The following is a 19,331-nucleotide window of genomic DNA, read 5'->3' on the forward strand; positions in this document are numbered from 1 at the left end:
GTTGGGGTGCTGGGGGTGAGGGCAGCCCCCCGGGCAGCCCCCCCTTGGTGGGTGATTCTGCAGGCTGGGAGGGGGGGGCACATCCCCATCGCCATGGGAACTGCGTTTTGCAGAAGAGCTGCCGCCCCCCTGCAATGTGGGGGTACTCTGCTGGGTGCTCAGCCTGGGCTGGGGAAGAGCAGAGATCCCCCACCCCTAACGTGTAGAAGTCAGGGTCCCTGCACCAGGTCTCCACAGCCCCCTGGCACAGCTCTCCTCCCTGCAGGGGGTGAGGATGGGGCTCTCTGTGATGCCCCTGGCCACCCACCCACCTTGTGTTTTAGTCCCACAGCTGGTGGGGCAAACAAAGACTCATCCCACGCAGCCTCCCACCACCACACGGATGGGAAGGGGCTAAACACATCTGCTTCTGCACATGCAAAATGTCTTCGGACCCAGAAAGCAGCCTGGCAAAATGCTTCTTCCCTGCTCTTGGGCAATGTGGAGGTGACAGCAGCACAAGGAGCTGCTCGCCCTCAGTGTTTGGGGTCCAAGGCACCCCAGGAAGGAGCAGGGTATGCAGGGCGGCCTGCCCCATCCTCACCTCCTCCCACTCCCCCTGGCCAGGCTCTGCAAAAAGGGCTGGCCCAGTGAAAGTTGAGATGAAAAGTCATATTCTGCCCCAGCAGAACCTGATCCCAGGTGACATTCGAGTGCTGAGGTTTTGCAAGCTGGCTGTGCTGCGGGGTTTTGCTAATCCCACAAAATCTTGCCTCCGGCTGCTTGATCACAAAGCAGGCTGCAGGCATGCTGCCCCAAATGGGTCCCAGCCTTCCCCCTGTGCTGCCAGCAGCAGAGTGAAGACCTGGCCCTGGCTGCTGGGGCAGGCAGGTATTGAACAGGCCCGGACCAGGGGTCCGCACCCAGCTGTATGCACACATCAACACGGTGACACTGGTGAGGTGGGACGGTACAGACTGATGGAGGAGGATGAGGAGCATGGCAAAGTGGTGCAGGAAGCCACCATTAAGGGCTGGGAACAGATCAATGCAGACACACAAACGCTACCTGCACCTCTCTGTGCTGTCAGCACAAAAAGTGCAAGCACAAGGTCTGCAGCCAGACCCGGCTGTGATGTGGGGCGCACACAGCAGCGTGCACACACATGCATCCCTTTTACATTCAGCCCCACATCTCCCCAAGCTGTCTCCTCCGCTGGTGAGCACAGGAACCCAGGGAACTCAGGCTCAAAGAGCTGCTTTTGGAGTCAGGCAGTTGCTCAAGCACCATTGCAAGAGAAGTCAGCTCCCTTGAAATCTCTGGCTGGCGGTGCTGTGGAGGCAGGCGTGATTGTGCAGTTTCTGGGCAGCGCGCTGGCAGGAAGCATCCTGCCGAGGTGTTTGCAGAAGTCTCTTTGCAGAGGTTCTCCAGCTGGATGGTCCCTTTGCTGCAGAGAGCAGCCTGGACGCCATCCACAAAGCAGAGAAAACGAGTCCCCAAGTCACACCTAATGCAGGGGTGCCCTATAGATTAAAGCCAAAGGAAAGAAGGGGGTGAGGAGGAAAAAATTTAATAACTACAGACAGAGAGGGGGGCAGGAAGAGAGACAGACAGGCACAGGCAGCCCAGCAGTGCAGGCAGACACCAGCAGGCATGGAGCAGAGGCACCGAGGAGCACCATGACTCGGGTGTCCGGCACTGCTGCAGCAATTAAAAGCTGGCCTTGCCCCAAAGACAGCCTGCTGCAGGAGGTGCCCTTCCCGCAGGAAGGTGGGTTTTCAGCCTTCCCAAGGGGAATATCTCTGCCCTGTCCTCATCCTTCCCCCAGACATGGGAGGCAGAAACCCTCTCTCCGTCTCCCTCCTGCTGATGAATCACGGCCCAGCAGCATGCCATGGGGCTGCCGCACACCCTGCCAGCAGGATGCCCACACCACAGCCTGTCCCAAGCAGCAGCCCCCAGCTGCAGGAGGCCCTAGCATCCTCTCCTCCACAGGGTAATTAGAACTGGGGAGTGGAGGGATGGAAGAGTGAGAGGGGGCATCTGAGAACCAGCACTCTGGCAGCACAGATGGAAAAAGTGACCTCCATGGCAGCAGAGCTGGCGACGGCAGTGAAGGATGTGTGGTTCTTCCTGCAAAACCCAGGCCCTGCCCTCCCCGTCTTTGAGGGACAAAGACAGGGAGGCTGCAGAAGAGCTTTTTGCCCTTGATTGTAGAGACAGCAGAGCCCCCGGGAGCCCGGTGAAGCCCCGCAGATGCTATATGGAGCACGGCCCAGATACGAAGCCCCTGGGCTTCGCAGCGCCGCTGCACAGAGCAGGGGTGGAGGAGACTGCGCTCCCCCCCTCCCTGCGTGCAGCACAGCCACAGAAAACAGGGCGGGCATGGCTCCTGCTGCAGCAGGGCCTGGGGACACCGTGCTTGGTGTCACCCAGCCACACACAATGCCACAGCACGGGGATGCTGCACCCCTGCTGCTCATCATGGTGACACCAGCACCCCCTGCTCCTGCCCCCTGCCAGCGTGGTTAACCACCACTGCCATTTTATAAGGCAAAGAGCTGCTATAAGGAAGCTGGCTAATCACATACTACCCCCTTCTCCTCCATTTTCAGCACTGCAATGGGAGCACTCACCCACCAGCTTTGTCACCAGAACGTGGTGACCCCTGTGGGGGAAGAGGAAAGCCTCCTGCCAGCATCCCCACAGGCATTTCCCCATCAGAGCTGTCAAAGGCCAGGCACCGGGTGGCCAGGATGTGGGGACACCTGCACATGAAATATTGTCTATAAAAATCTAGCAGCTGCAAGTCTGACTTCAACCAGAACTGCTGCTGGAGACCTGCAGTCCCCTGCGGGTCACGGACAGCATCACCACCAGCATCCATCTGAGGACACGGTGACTCGTGCTCTTTTCACCCAATTCTGTACATAGCTAATGATTTTTGTATAGAGTGCTGATTATTAATAATTTGACCTGATCTGCAGAGGGTCGAGGTGACTAAAAACTCTAGATAATAGTAAAACCATGCCGATTACTAGAATTTCTGTATAATAAGCTATGCTGATGGCTAGAAATTGTATAACTGTAAGCTATACTGACTGCTAAAGATAGTGGATAATTTAAGATTTAAGATGTGATTTAAGATGTGATACTAAAGCTCTGGTTTTAAAGGCTGGTTCTCCCCACACAGCAGCTGGATGGGAGAGCTGCTCTCTGCAGGGCTTACTGGAAGACCTGGCCCTGGGGGAAGGAGGAACATCTCCGTCAGACAAAGCCTTTAGGCTTGGCAGACAGCTCCTAGCTCCGTTAGCAGATTTGGGTCCCTTACCTGCAGGGTGAGCAGCCAGAGGGCTGGTGTTCAACCTCCTGGCAAGGCTTCCACATCCCATGGTCTCTTCATATCTGACAACGTGGAGAGAGAACTTGGAGTGGGAAAAGCTGCTGCTTCAGAGGGTGAAGCTCCCTCCTTCCACCTGCTGAACCCCTCGCCCAGTGACACCTCCCCACAATTAGGGCTGCAGTCAAGGGGAGCACCCTCGGGGTGATGCCACAGTGTGCAATCTCATCAGGCCTGGACCAGCAGCTTCTGCCTGGAACAGCTTTAGGCCCCTTTGTCTGGGGGGAATTGAGCTGTGAGGGAATGAGGAGGCTCCTCAGGACCTGCAGGGAAGGTGCCAGGCAGGGAAAGGGGCTCAGAGCTTCTGCCCCCCCATCCCCAGCCTAGATTTCTCCTCTCTGTCCCAAAAGAGATGAATAATGCAAGCTACAGAACACAGAAATGGCTTCCCTGCACTTTCTCCTCCTACCTGCAGGGCCTTCAGGAGTGGAAACTGCTTACGAGCATTGCTTATTTATGAAGAACCCATCAGCCAGGAGGTTAACTCTCACCACGCAGAGAGGCGCAGCCGCTGGAAGCAGTTCCCTGCAGGAATTTGGGTCCCCCGAGCTCCAGGCCAGCCGGGAAGCTCCTCACCCTGGAAGGAGAAGGATTAAATAAAGGCAGGAGGGTTTGTCCAGCTCGGGGGCAGAGCTCGGTTTCTCCCCAAGGCTGGGGGCTGGCAGGACAGGGGGGAACACGCACAGTGCTTCCCTTTAGCTGCCAGCCAGCTGCTCCCTGAGCTTGGGGTTGTGTCATCAGCTGCGGCGCTTGCTCAGCTCCCCCATTGTTGTCGGGGACAATGGGAGCATGTGTCCAGGCTGAGCCAGGAGATCCCCCTGCTCCCTGTCTTGGGCTGCCCTCCCCAGCCTCCCAGCCCCGGGGACACTGCAGTGACAGGGGACATCACAGCCTGCCCAGCGCCCCGCGGGCTCTCCTCCAAGGCACGCAGCAAGCCCGGCTCTGCCTTCGTCCCTGCAGCCACATCTGGCCCCACAGCCAGACTCCTGCTGCACTTCGTCACTCAGCAATCCCTCCCCGTCCATAAAAACAAATTATTGGGAGCAGAGGGAGATTTTCAAGCGCTTCCCAGGGAGCTTTTACCCATTGTTGTCTGCGCCTGGGGCTGGAAAGCCTTGTGTTGGCAGGCTTGAGGCAGAGCTGGGAGGCCTGGTCTCCTGTCCCCATCCCTTCTTCTGTCTCCTCCAGGGGCAGGAACTGGGTCACTTCATGTCTCTGTGCACAGGCATCACCACAGAAAAACATCCTGAAGAAATTGCCTTTTTTTTTTTTTGTCCAGGCCAACCCTGATTTGAAATACAGGCCTAGGAGATGGATTACTGCTAAAGTCAGTACAGTGAAAGAGTCACTGAGCTATTGTAAACAAGAACCCAAGGTCATGGGTAAAAAAAATCAAAGAAAAAAACTTGTAGGTAGCAGTGGAGGAGTTACCAGGTGCCCACTGAGAAGTGATGCTGGTGCAGGTGGCCAAGGTGAGGGCTTGCTGCACATCTAGGTGGCAAAGCAGAATAAATGGGTCTATGTGTAAAGGACCTGCTTTCTTACCAGAGGGATGATACTAGGAAAAGTGCTGCAATTTCCAGGATGTGATAAAACTGTCCTCAGTAATCCTCAAGAACCATCACTTGAACATTTTCTGTACCGAAGGAACTCAAGTCTCTGGAGCCATATTGCCAACAGCAAGCAGCTTTGGGGAAAGCTCAGAGATTTAGAACAAACCCATTCATACAAAGCCATTACTAACCCTAAACTTAGAAAACTAACTCCAAGATGAACTTGGATTTCTTCACAAAAACATCAGTAAACCATATTTTCTGTTGTCAAATCTGAGCAAGTGTTGAGCATACTTGGTCATGGACAAGCAAAATCTTCACTTGAAGAGTCACTTGCCTAGGAAGACAAACCTTAAAGGCAGTTCTCCCTTGCCTGTTGGAAAGATTAGCTCCCCACCACGATCTCATTGCCTTTCTGAGCTGTTGCTGCTTTACGTGACACATTGGTAGTTGCAGAAGCTGAGGCACTCATTCCTAGCACTTTTATAAATTTTGGCCAAGCAGCACAACACACAAGGAGAAACAGACCAGCTCCCTTCTTGCTCCGAGGGCTTCATCTGGGGCAGCAGCACAGCTGGCAGTCACTGCCTGCTCAGTAACCACAAGCACCAAAACAGCTGGAGATGAGGACATCCAAGGCAGGACCCCATGGAGAAGGGAACCAGAGACTGAACTAGATCTGAACTAGACCCACGGGCAGGGCAGGCAGTGCTGTCCTCACTGCAGGAGCTGCTCTTGGCACAATCCCACCTCAGCATCACATGAGATGTCAGTTTACTCACTTAACTGACAGCAAAACACTTTGCCAGGAGTTTCCCATCAGAGCTGTCATTCTCACAAAACACTAGTTTTTTTTTTCCCAAACCCTTCCTATTTTCCTGGGCTAGGCAGGGATGACAGATGCTGGGGCAAACTTTGCTGCTCTTTTCAGAGGCCATTTTCTCTGGTACTGACAGCTGACAAACAGAGCATCCACTCGCTGTACAGCTCTGCGCCATTACTGGAAATAAACAAGTAAAGGTAATACACGAAGATTAAATCTCCGCAATTTCTTAAAAGCCTTTATTGGAAGAATTAAATGCTCCCAAATATTTGTTTACCAGAAGAAATCTCTCCATGGAGCTTCAGCTACTTAGCTCATCATGTTCAGAGTCAGAAGCTCCTTGCCACTTGGCACAGCATTTATTCCTAATGGAGTTTGGGATACTGCCAGTTAGCACTTGATTACAATTAACTTACTCCACTCTTTTAAGATAATTTAATTGGTTTATTAATCTGTGTATTGCTCCTAACAGCTTAACAATTTGCTCCATGCTATATGCACAGCTTTGTATTTGTCTGTAACCAAACCTCCTGGGAAGGGGCTGTGGCACTGCCATTGCTGCTGTCCCTCACCCACATGCCTAAGGTTCATCCAAGCTCTTCTCAAGTAGAAGCTTCAGCCCCCAGAAATTCTGCCGTGCCACCCAAGGATGCACAGCCCCACAGACAGCCCATCACTTCACTGCCTGCTGACCTGTGCCAGTATTTCGGCAGGTAGAGGCTCTTAGAGCCATTTACAAATTAGCCTAGGATCAAACACAAGCTCCCAAGTCTAACACTGCATCATCCATGGGGCACTTTAAAGTAAAGCGTCCCATTTTCTGTGCAAATGCCCTGCTACAGCTGGTGCAGGAACTTCCTCTCCTCCCACTTCCAGGCCAGGAAGGGAGCAGAGGACACCAGGACACCTGCTGGCTGTCACAAAGCTCCACCCCACAGTGACAATGCAACACCAAATCATGCCATAAAACATATTTTTTTTCTCTTAATGAACTCAGCTTTTAGAGTTGAATCCACCCCCAAATGTCACCTCCGTTCCCTCTAAGTTACCTCAGCTTTTCCTACCAAGAATGGAACCTCTCCCCCCTCTAGGTTACCTCTATTTTTCCCCATTTTAAAAAAGTTTGTCCCTTCTAAATTACCTCAGCTCTTCCCTAACACATCACCTCTGCCCCTCTGAGTTACCTCAGAGCTCCCCTCCATGCAGTTCACTCTGTACCCTATATATTACCCCACATTCCACCCCCCAGACACAAATTCCATCTTTGCTCCCTCTAAATTTGCCGCCTTTCACCTCTACCAACCTCACCTTGCCTCGTCTAATTTACCCCACCCTTTCCCTCGAAACCCCCCAAAACACCATAATCTCCCCCAGATTAACAGCTGGCGTTCTCCCAATCCTCCCCTCAGCCATGGCCCACACTGCACCCAAGGGTGACCGAGCCCCCCCCAAGTACCCCACAGCTGCAGGTGCCCACGGGGTGGCAGTGCCAGTGTTTCACCCACCCTCAGGGGATGGAGGCACCCCATCCCATCCTACTGGGAGCCCTGTGGGGCAAAGTGACACCCCACGGTCCTCATGGGCACCCCAGGGCCTCCCATGCACCCCCAGGGCCCAGCTTGAGACCAGAGGTCCAGGCCTTTCCTTTAATTTCCCTCCCAGCTGAAAAATAAGCATTATCTGCTCCGAAGCGATTTCCCCAAGTTTTAAACCGCACGCAACCACTTCAGATGATTTTGACGTAAAAGCCTCCGCTTTAATCTTTTCCACATTTGTGCCGCTGCTTTCCCAGAACAAACACTTCCACAGCGCGATCTCCCTGCCAGGAACAGCTCCAAAGGGAGCGTGCTGCTTCATGCAGGAATGAGTGGCTGGAAATAACCATAAAAGTTAAGGAAATAAGACTGTTCCCTATACATTTTTGGGCTTCTTTCTTTTAGGCATACATATTCTCTCTCTCTCTGATCCTTCCACCTGTACAGAGGTTCTCATTTAAAGGTAAACACCCATTTTCCTGCTAATGGGAAGCCCTGGGTTGGATTACAACCCTATAAGTAACACCCCCAGGGATGTGACCTGCTACCACAATCATTTTAAGGGCAGAGAAATGCCACCAGAGCTGAACCCCAGCAACCTCCAGCCCATACAGGCACCAGAACTTCAGTGACCGCTACATGCGACACCCCAGGCTCATTCAGACAGAAGAAAAATGTGTGCAATGAGAGCATACCTTGAACATTGAGGTGGCATTTCGGTTCCTGCTATTCCATCATATCCTTTTGGGTACAGAAGGGAGAAAAAAGGATTACACTGTGGCTTTGAAAAGTGGAGGGTCAATGGTAGGCAGAGGGCAGGATTACCACGTAGATGCATGGGGAGGTGCTCAAATGCCTGGAGATCTCAGCTACAGTGGGCTGAACACTCAGGTTTCCACTGCCAAAGAGCTTAAAGATCAACCCCAGCAAGGCTAATCAGGACCCCCCGAGCTGACTCAGGAATCTGCCCCCACTAAACCATAGCATTTTGAATTGAGCTGAAGTTGGCGGGGCTGGAAGCGCGCACCCAGACCTTGGTGCCTGCTACCTGGCTGGAGATGCTGTGCCAGCATGAGGTGCTGAACCCATACCAGGCCATTCTGCTGATTCAGGTGCACTCCAGTGTTTTAGCTTAAAAGGAAGAGGCTTCATCCCAGCAGGTTACACCAGTTTGGCTATCATCTCTTCTGCAGAAGACACAGCCAGCACAAACAGCATCACGCTTGCCAGCAGACGGGAGGAACATCTCATGGTGTGCTGCTCTGTGCCACCAGCACCACTCAGCAGTGCTCTTTCCAGGCTTTTATTACATTATTACATTGCTATTGCATTACATTTTATTACATTACTTGCCGGACACACCATGTCTGCATCTCCCCAGCCTTCACCAGCTCCCCCACAGGTCTCTGTAGACAGGAAGAAGGCAGGGGACTCTGCAGAGGACCTGCAGGACCACCCAACCCCACCAGCACTGCAGCTAGTAGCTGAGAGCTAAAGAACTTGAACAAACCTTCCTACCCTGCATCACTACAGAATTAAAATACAGCCTTATTTATAAACTCATAGTCCCCAAATACACTTCAAGACTCTTACTACTTAAAATATTTAACCCCAGCCAAATACCTGCTGCTCTCTGAAGCTGTAATCCTGAAGGCAGCAGAGACCCCTGCAGCACCTCTCCCCTCCCTGCACCAGGCTGCAGCACAAGCAGAAACTTCCCCAAGGCTCCTGGGAAGCTTCTTATAGGGACCCAGCTGCTTTCCTGGGGCCAGGAACAATCATGGGCAGCATCTGGGGGCAACTAACAGAGCACAGGTGCAGCCCAGCCTGTTTTCTTGAGCAAATCTGTTAACATTTTTCCTGTTCTGGAGCTGCATTCCTAACAAAGTATTTTAGACCCTTTACATGGAAAAGCCTTGTTACTGTAAAGTGCATAAACAGAAAGTTGTTGCTGTTTTGTACTGGTCTCCCTGGTGCTTTTTGAAAAGATGACTTAGAAAGAAAGCCCACTTCTCTGCCTTTCCTGTGCAAAGGAAAACATGGCGAGAAAAAATAAAAAATGCATACCCTTTCTTCGCCTTACACCAGGATTTGTACTTTTCATTGCTTTGAAATTCCTGGATACAAAGTACTGGCCATTCTGATTACCAAAATATTCTCCTTCATCACTAAAACTGAGTCTTCTGAAATATCCCATGTCCTGAAATAATCTTATAAATCACGAGACTATATGAAAAATCCAAGAAATTGCTATTTAAGTTCATATGCTGGCTTAGAAACCTTTTAAACAAGCATATTTCTCAGATTTTTGTTGCAAGGATCAGATCAATCATGACAGGTTCTTTACTATGCAAGCAGCTGAGGGTGTTCGTAATGAGCCAGTCAAAACATAACGTGCCATTTTTCCACAGAATAGGTTTTTTCAATGTTATGAATCTCTGTTTTGAATAGAGTCAGATTTCAGTCAAAAAGAGTGTTGGGCAAGATATTCTGACAGTGATGTTTAGCAGCATGACCCAGGCTAGGGGAAGTAGCAGAGAAAACATATTCCTTAAAACACACGTCAGTGGAATCTGTGGCTGTCACCCAGGGGAAATATGTTTGGTATTTTATTCCTAAGGTTCCTTTTCTTGCTTGCTGTTTCTTAACTTGAAGTACTTCTAGGTATTTCAGCAAGTTACTGGCATCCGAAGGGAGAAGGGAAGGTTCTGTTGGTGGAAATTGGAGTCAGAGACAGGTGAAATGATAAAGGTAGGGCAGGAACCGGATGAAAAATACACACTGTCAGAAGGAAGCATTGCAGCTATAATCATGCACAACACAGGCACAGGTGAAAGCTCTGCTTACAAACATACACTTAACAAAAAGGGGATTTGTTAAGCGTCACAAAGTAATTGGTTGTTTACAACAACGGTAGTAAATAAATGCTAGGAACCAAGCCGCATCCTCTTTTAATGCATCAATTCCTGTCTGTGCTGGGAGACCAGGGCCACATTGCTGAAAATATGTTATAAATAATCACAAAAAGTTCCATTCACATGAAGCAAAGTGGTGTAAATATAAATTAATTAAGTGTGAAGTCCCCATTTGTTCTTCTGCAAAGCACCGACTTGGATGCAGCTACTTTTTTCCCCTCCCTTCCCCTTATACCACATTAATTGTTGTTGCAGTGGAGAAACCTGAGGAAATTCACAGTGAAACAAGCTGAAAGAAGTCAGTAAGAGCTTTAACAGGGGAAGGGGAAGAGAAGAGCTCCTTGACCTGTGCAGGTCTGTGTGGGCTCAGCCTCTCTGCATGTATTTCATGGCTTTCCAGGGCAGGGTGACCTGTGATAGTAGGAGAGGAGTAGGGCTGCTGGGCATCTTTCCCTAGAGCTTTTTAGGGAGGCCGAGGTGCTACAGCTCTCACGGTAGTGAAGTTGTATGGTACAAGGTCAGCTTGTGTGGGAAGCAGCCCCCTGTAGCATCATTATTTGCAGCTCTGTGCGGTGAGCAGCAGGCAGCAGCCATCCCGCCTGGCAGCACCAGAGGGTAGCATTGCCCTTCGCTTGGGGATCTGGCACAGTGCTTCTCTTCCTGCACTGCTGTGAGCCTTGCTGGGCTTGGAACAGGCTGGGTCCTAAGGTCCTGTGGTGGTCTGGTCTCCTGTGAGAAGAAATGCATTGTAGAAAGCAGCATTCCTATGTTCTCCCTAGGGATGCAGTTTGTTTTGTTTTATTTCCCTAGCAAGGCTGCTGGCATACGACTGGGAGCTCTCCTGGATTGTCTTTGCAAATCTAACATGTCCTTTTCCTGCAGGTATGGACCTGGCTCGGAAGGAGCAGGAAGCTGCCCTGGGTGTAGCCCTCAGAGCTGCGTGGTGTGCCCTGCCTGGCTGCAGCTCAAGCCACCTGGTCCCGTGCAAGCATTTCAAGCATCTTGTTAAACACGGCCACCTCTGTTCTTTGATTGCTTAAAGGTGTTTTCCTGTCTCCCTTCTAGCCCAGCTCCTTGGCACTGTTTACAACTCAGAAATAAAGTTCAAGCAGTGGAAAGTTTCCCTGTTTGCAAAATAAAGAAAATAGCACTTCTCTGCTTGGGGTGCATGGGGACCTTGCCTGCCTTGTTTCATCCTGGAGTTTTTCTGGGCAGGTTATAAACCCTTGCACTGCAAGCTCTGTGATGTTGACAGACCTTTCGGTGCAGCTGCTGTAATACCAATACTCTGACAGATGAAACACCATGGATCTCCTGGGATGGGATCAGGAGCAGGGATGCCAATTTTCAGCTATTGGCAGGCTTGTGTGTACTTCACAGAAACCTTTATCTTGCTAAGGATGCCAAGACCTTTCCGTATCTCTTTGCTGGGAGGGGTGAGACTTAAACATGAGTAAGCAAACCAGTTCCAGTCTTGCCAAAGCTGCTGTGCTGCTCCCAGCCTCCGGTTACCCACAACAAGCACTGCTCTGCTATGGGATAGTGACAGCGACCTGCTGCATGACTTTCTACCCAAGCAGAGCTTGGGATCCTGCTGTGAGCAGCGTTAGTGGAAGGTAGGGCAGAGCTTGGCAAGCGTCGGGCACACCATTTCCCATGCAGTTTGGGATGCAGTTTTCCACCTGCAGCTCCCTGTCTGGAGTGGGGTCGAGGCAATGTGGGAATATCACAGGTTTTGGAGGTCGCAGAGCGACATTGGCCAGTGACTTAGGGGCCAAATCCTGCAGGGTCTGCAGTGTCAGCTCAGCTCTAGGTCAGGGCAAAGGCCTAAAACTCCTTTGTGGGGTGGGGCAAGCAGGAGCTGACTTTTCTCTAGAGGGTTGTTTTGGGACAGTGAGGGCTGTAGTATGTCTTGAAACTTGGGACAGCATCTAAGGTTCACCCTGTGGCTGCTTTTACCTTGTTCCAGAGCTGCCATGCCACCGGTGTCACAGCACTGGGGACCGCCAGCACCACTCTCTGTTCCCCGTGCCCCCTGTCTGGCATGCTTTCTTCTGCAGCCTTTGGTTCTTCCTTATCGTAAATCCTGTAGGATTTAACTTCTAGCTACTGATCCTTTTGACAGTAATGGACCATTAACTAACTAGACATAAAATTGAAAGTGTAAATCCCTCTCCCTTGGGGAATTAGAAAGCAGGTTTAGGATGCAGGCCATGAAATACAAGAGTTCATTGTAATCACAAACGAGGCCAGATTAACTCTGCCTGCCCAGCATCCCCAGATCTGTGCCAGCTGATGAAGAAGAAAGCAAAAGCTGAGGCTAGTGTTGCAGAATCATTTGCATCTGCCAGGGGAAAGCCTCCAGTCTTAATGTTCGAGCTTATCTATCCCATTGTCAGGGTCTTCCCTGTGAGACAGCGAGGGGCGTCTGGATGCTAAGGAATTTTCTCCAGAGCCTGGAGCATCTCCCTTTTTGGGACAGAGAGAGAAGGGAAGAGCTGATGACCCTTCCTCATGTCTGGTGGGGAAAGCACAAAGTGCCTTTGCCCCAGGGGAATGGCCCAGCTTGCTCCCACCCGGCTAAGGATGAGAGGCCCCACTGCCAGCACTTCCCCTGGGGTCCCCGTAACGTGCCAGCGCTCCGCTGTGTCTCTGTGCCAGGGAGTTTGCTGCTGACTCTTCTCTAGACCTTGAGAGCAGTGCCCACTGATTAAAAAAAATTAATTACCTTCCTCTTGCAGGACTGACTTTCAAGGTCTCGCAGGCCCTTAATCAAGCGTCTTCCTTAAAAGAGGTTTTGATTGAATTGCTGTAAGCCTTCATTAGAGCCTGGATAGCCAGGTCAGAGGGGGAAGAGTCCAGAGACCTCGCCGGGCTCTTCTTGTGCTGAATGGAGTGGTTCCAAACTTACCTCGGGAATAAGTGACTGAGTCAGAGAAAAGAGGGGGAAACAGGTTAAGAAGTGGTCTAGCTACCCAGAAATTAAATGTCTTCAGCTGGTGCTCGCAGGTTGGTTGCATAGACTGGAAGCTGGGACTTGACAGTAGGCACACAGAGGGCTGTTCCTGAGGATTTACCACCTCCTGCAAAGCACCACGAAGCACCTCTGGTGATGGCTGCGCACTGTGTGTGTCCCCCAAAAGTGAAGTAACTGGTGGCTGCTGGTCCCTGCACGCTCTGCTCCCCTGCAGCCCCTGGCCATGCTCCTGCAGCCGAGCTGCGTGCCGCTGTCCGTGCCATTCCTCGTGCCAGCAGCACAAGAGAAACTGGGAAAAGTGTCTGGAATTTATCACCCGTGGCAGGAGTTTTTGTCTGCAATGAAAAACATTTCCCCCCTCCTCTCTTTCAGTGCTTTCCCCCTTCTCTCCTCTCATTGTTATTATTATTATTAAGAAGCTTAATGCCATATGTCTTGCTGTTTCATAAATAACCCCTGTAATCAAGCAGTGCTGGGTAAATGGGCAGTCCAGCTTGTGCAATTTGTTTGACAAAATGAATCCAGAAGAATATGAGTCTGTGGAGGAAAGACAAATAGAGCAGCTTGGATAAATGTGTTAACCAAGAGAAAAATGGCTTGGCAGAGTGGTTGATGCTATATTTATCCATGCAAATGGAGTTCGGGGCTAATTTATTAAAAATAGAGCATGGAGCTCACCAGAACGGTCGGCGTCTCCTGGGAGGGATGGTGAGAAACGTGGTGCAAACGGGGCTGGGGCTGCTGAGGTCTGTCTGCACCCCGGGGAGGTGGGCAGTGGGGGGTTTTGGGGACTGATGGACACAGCAGGGCTGGTCTGCAGGGTTCTGCTGCCTGTTGGCAGTGCACGTAGCCATGGATTGCTCTAGCGTACCTGGAGACAGTGCTGCGAGGAGCCGACAAAGAAAAAGAAAAAAAGAAAAAATTAAAAAAATCACAAAATCAATGCGTTCAGCAGGTGCTTGTTGACTCTTTGATCTTCTGGCGGTTCTTTTTTTCGTGCCTTTCCTCTGAATCTCTGAAAGTGGATATTAGATTTTTGTTCAGCATCAGGCCTTTCCTGGCCTTGCTGGTGCATTTTAATTCCTTTCTGGGAAAACAGGGCTCCCAACACCCCGTGCTGGGATTCTTGAGACGTACGAAGGTCCGAGGGGACCCTCACTCCCTCCAGTTGTGACGTGTGGATGTTTCCTGCTGGAGCAAGGTGCTGGGGCCAGGAGGGGCATGCTGGTGGCAGCCTGGGCTGAGCAAATATCTCCAGGCCTGCAGGATGCTCGGAGGGCTGCAGCAGGGGGGGATGCAGCAGGCTCAGCCCTCGAGCACCCTGAGAGCACGTGGGGAGGTTTTGCTCGGTTTTCTCTGGGGCTTGGCGTGATCTCTTCCTCTGTCTGCTCCATGGGAAGCGTGACCAAGCTTTTCTCTTTTATTCCCCATTTCCAGCTAGAGAGGGAGCACGGTGAGGCCAGGCTGAAGCGTGCTTAAGCTGCAGGCTCCTGGGGCCCTCTGACAAGCCCCCAGCTGCCACCTACTGCAACGAGGAGCACCCTGGGCTGCTCTTTGCTTCCTTCCCAGGCAATCTTTCCATGTCCCCTGGGCAGGATAAATCCCCCGGGCAGGATGAGTCCCCCGGGCGCACCCTGGGTCTCCTGCACGCTGCGGTGCTGCTGCCGCACGGCGATGGCCACTGCAAAAACCAGCAGGGGCAGGAGAAGCCGGGGTCCTGCCCCTTCTGCGGTGCTGCCTGCCCTCTCCCCGGCCTGCAATCCTCAGCCTGGGAGGTGCTGCAGGAGGAGAGAAATCCCAACCCAAACCCTTCCCTCCGCCACCAGGCGGCACCGCGGCTCTGCAGCTCCCTGCAGCTCCCTCTCGCAGGCTTCTCCCTCGGCCGTGTCACCTGGAAAGCAGATTTTTAATAATAACAAAAAAAAAAACCACTGTGCTTTTAGGTGGGGTGTGCTTGCAGATGTGATCCTGCCTCCTTTCCTCCTTCCTGCCCTCCGAGCACCAGCACTGCCTTCGCTCCGACACAGCCAACTCGAAGGGGAGCCACTGGGATAACGTGTGCCCAGGGATGCTGGGCAGAAAAAGCAGAGGATCTGGCTCCTGCAAGCTTTTATAAGGTGTGCCAGAGGGAGAAGAGGCATTGCTGCAGTGTGGGCAGCTCGGTGGCAGGCTGCGTGCCCACTGGTGTGATAGCAGAGGAATCGCCTCTTGCTCCTGCCTCCCTCCGAGGTTGGCTCCCCACCCTCCAGGTCCTTCTCCCCAGCCCTGGTGTGTACGAGTATTCTTTTTTTTAAGTGGCGAGCTGAATATTTTAAACAAACACTGCTTAACATCTATAATTTATGGGCAAGGCTTCAGAGGAGGAGATCAGTCACTGCGTGGTGCCGAGGGTGGCTCTCCGTCTGCAGCAGCCTCCCTCCGCTGCTGTTTGCAGTCACCTGGCGAGGCAGAAGGGATGAGCCTCGGGCAGCACCCAGAAAATTCCCAGCTTGGAAGGAAGAGAAACCTCCTGTCTGTCTCCTCTGGCTGGCAGGAGCATCTCTGAGCCCTCTCCCGAGCACCTGCTCCAGGGAGCTGCACCAGGACCAGGATTTGAGCTCAGAGGCACTGCTGGCCAGGGGAGACACAGCTCACCCCGAGAAGTCCCTGCGGGTGCTGTCCCTGTCCCCTCTGAGCCCCAGCTTGTTCCCCAAGCTGCACGTGGGAGGACAGTGGGTTTGTTCTTTAATGGGAGTGGAGAGACGTTTGCTTCAATTAATTAATTTGCTGCTCTTCCCCATTTTCAGGACCATCTTTTATTCATGGCCAAGTGGCGCAGACGCCGCTGCTTCTGCCTTCTCAGGATGCTGGCATTAATATTTCATCCTGGAGCCTGCTCGTGCTGAAGAGAGCTCATGTCCCACGTACCTGCCTCTTCCCGTTGATCTCGTGCTCCCCTCCTCCAGCCCCGTGCTGTCTGTCCCTGTCTCTTCACCACCTTACGGCCTCTCCCCAGCTCGTGTTCCCAATTAAATGCGGTGCGTTGAGGCTGGGGGCTGCAGCGTTGCTCTCGGGGCAGAGGGTGCCCTGGCTGCTGCTGCAATAAGGGGTCCCGGGAGCAACTTGTTTCAATATAAATCAGCAGGGAAGGGGGGCGACCCTTATTCCCCTGCCCCCTCCTGTTAGAGCAGGGAAAACCAGACCTGTATTTCAGCTGCTCAGTGTTTTGGCTGCGACCCAGAAGGAGAGCAGGCTGCTGAGGGGGAAAACCCCGGCTGTACCTGTCAGGGGAGCAGCAGAAGCGATGAAAAGAAGCTCTCCTCCTGCTTCTCCACCTCTCTCCTGGCTCCCGTGCATGCACCTCAGGCACCACGCAGCTCTGCAGGGTCCCCAGGCCAGCAGCAGCCCGTGCCTGCAGCAAGGCTCTCGCCCTGAACACGGGCAGGTTGTGGTGCAGCCACTTGGTGTGGCCCTTGGTTTGCTGAACGGCAGCTCCAGAAAGCTCTTTGGATAAAAATACTGCAAATTTCCTGAACGGGGAGCAGGCAGAAGCCTTTGCATTCAGGCAGGTAGCACAAAGAATTAACTCCTTGCTGGGTGTAGGGGGTCCTGGTTCTTGCTTGGGCTTCGTTATTGGATTGTTTTCTTCTTCACCGGGAGTTTTAAGGATTATGCTGACTTCAGAGGGCCCGACAGCTCGTTCCTTGGTTGCCCTCTTCAGGACCAATCTATCCAATGCACATCGCGTTCGGGGCTCTCAGCGGCGCACTGATCTCAGGCTGTTGCACTCGAGGAGGCAGATTAATTATAGTTCAATTTGTTCCAGTTCAGCTCGAGCTTCCAGGGGTGCCTCTCAAGTCAGAGCGAGCTGGGGACGGGGGAGGACGTGCTTCTCCTTCCCACCTTGCAGAGGAGGGCAGGGTGGCAGAGGAGGTCTCCAGGGACGCCCAAGCTGCCTTTGCGCAGGGGGGAGGCTGTTTTGGAGCTGTTCAGGCTCGTGAGGAGTTGATTTTGCTGCCAAGTGGAAAGGGATTGGGATGGAGAGAGCTGGGCAGGTGCAGCAAGGTGTTGTTGGCACTGGGGTTGGGGACATGTGGTGTGGGACGTGGGTTAAATCCTCCCTGCCCCACACTGGTGGCTTGGAGCACTTGTCCTGGCAGGGGGATGCTTTGCAGCTCCCATGGGATGGGAAGAGGAATAAATGGAGAGGGGAGCTGGGAACAACTGGTCTGTGAGGGCGGGTTGTGTCAGGGAGCGTGTGCCCGTGAGCGTGTGTTCGTCCGTGTGCATGGGGCTGTGCTCAATTAAGGGAACGCGGCGGCAGGTTGCAGGATGTGGAGGCTGCGAGTGGCAGAATCTCCACAGCCTCATTAAACCCTCATGTCCAAATTAAATGTCAGATTTGCATATCGGTCCTGTGTTTTCAGGCCCATTATGCAGCAGTCGGGAGGGGTGGGAGTGCTCCCGTGTCTGCCTGGTGCAAGGACACGCCGAGCACAGCGCCCAGCGGCAGCAGGAGGAGCTGGGGCGGTCCTTCTCAGGGGCAGCAGCCTGCCCTCCTCTCTGGTGTGCTTAAAGCAATTTACTAATTTACTAAGAGGGCAGGGACCCAGGGCTGTTGGCCCGATCGATGCTTTATTTTATAGCTGGGGAAACTGAGGCACGGGGAGAGGAGGTGGTGGGTTCACCCAGCGCCTTCCCGGGGGCACAGAAGGGGCAGTGCGCTGCCTGGGCTCCAGCTGCGGAGCTTCACTACCTCCAGGAAGCCCTTTACAACTCCCCCCAGGCTGGATTCCAGGAAAATCTTCTTTTAATCCAGATTTAATTACCTTTAAAGACAAACAAAGCTCTTCCTTGCCCCTGGGGAAGCTCAGCCAGCAGGGTAGCTTCAGGTATTGGTCCGAAGCCAGGCTGCAGGCCAGGTTGGTGAGCCCTGAAGTGCAGAGGAATTTCCCTTGTCGATGGGGACAGGAAAACGTGTCAAGGGAAGGAAATCAGCAGCACTCGGAGCCGGTGAGAGGCACCCGGGAGAGAGGTTTATGGAGATAGCAGGGCGGGCTGCAGGGCTTGTGTCCTGCCAGGCAGCAGGAGCAGGGAGTGATTGGAGAGCATCATTTTGAAGGGGAAGGTGAGACAAGGCTTCTTCCTCCAGAAAAAAGAGTCACAGCCACCTGGGTCCGTGTTGTGTGCTGCCACGGAGTCCTGCTGGGCCCTGCAGGAGTCCCACGGGCTGTGGGGGGTCAGTGCCTGGGAGGAGATGGCGAGCAAGAAGGGGAAACGATGTCCCCATTGCTCTGCAGTCCTGTGCCTGCTGCCCTGCACATCTGTGGAGCATGTCACATCCTTAACAGGCCAGATGCTGAAAGATGCTGAACATCCTCAGAAGGTCAAACTCGGATGGCAGAAACCCCTTCTGGCTGACTCTGAGACGCGGGAGCGACAGCGCCTGCACGACAGGAGACGCCTGGGAGGCAGAGAAGCTTCCGAGTCAGTCTTCTCCAGAGAAGGGTTCGGTGATGGAGGGACGAGTTTTCACCAGCTCTGCAGCTGGTGGCAGTTTCTGCACTGCACGCAAGAAGCATCTTGTGCGTCTGGCACATCAGTCCCTGCAGGGCAGCACAGGGAACCAGGGCTCTGCTTCCTTGCCGGGGCTTGGCGCCTGCGGACTTTATCCGAGCACTCTCTGCACCATTTCCCCAGCAAGGAAAGAGGCCCAGCACCAGGAAGGCTCAGGGCTGGGGGACCTGAAGCATCCCCTCTGGGCACCTTCCCACCCCATACCTACCTGTAAGCACGGGTGAGGACTGCAGCCCCCCGGCCCCCTGCCTCGCAGCAGGCTGCCAGGCAGGCACGGACATCGTGCCGCCGGGGGAACTGCTCCTGATTTACCCCGCTGTAAAAAGAAAGGACGCGGCTTTATTAAACCCCGTTGTGAGTCCTGTGAGGGGTGAAGTGATGGAGGATGGGGATAAAACTCTGCGGTCTGCCACAGGCTCCCTGTAGGACTGTAAAGCAGTTGCATGATTCCTCCTGGTCCCAGTTCTCCTATCCATAAAAGCCAGGGAGCCTCCTGCCTGGGCTATGAGGAACGGAAACCTTCCGAGGCTGAGGCAGACCATCACAACGTCAGGAGAGCAGAGGAGTTCACCATGGGTTTGTTCTGCCACTGT

The 19,331-nt window shown here is 53.0% G+C and overlaps 1 long non-coding RNA gene across 2 annotated transcripts; it reads right to left on the bottom strand.

Moving 5' to 3' along the window:
* Positions 1-134: 134 nt before the first annotated feature.
* On the bottom strand, positions 135-9,062 carry LOC310885181. 2 transcript variants are annotated; one of them, XR_014574591.1, is made up of 7 exons: positions 8,914-9,062; positions 7,986-8,031; positions 4,463-4,594; positions 3,871-3,956; positions 3,311-3,384; positions 2,616-2,747; positions 135-1,502 (listed from the first exon to the last, which is right to left on the bottom strand). It is a non-coding gene; the product is annotated as an uncharacterized lncRNA (long non-coding RNA). The 2 variants fall into 2 exon arrangements; XR_014574592.1 differs by lacking the exons at positions 135-1,502; positions 2,616-2,747; positions 3,311-3,384; positions 3,871-3,956; positions 4,463-4,594 and adding an exon at positions 7,426-7,626 and having other exon boundaries at positions 8,914-9,048.
* Between the last annotated feature and the right edge of the window lie 10,269 nt (positions 9,063-19,331).

The sequence above is a fragment of the Anser anser genome (assembly GCF_964211835.1).
Source record: "Anser anser genome assembly, chromosome: 22".
Lineage (NCBI taxonomy): Eukaryota > Metazoa > Chordata > Aves > Anseriformes > Anatidae > Anser > Anser anser.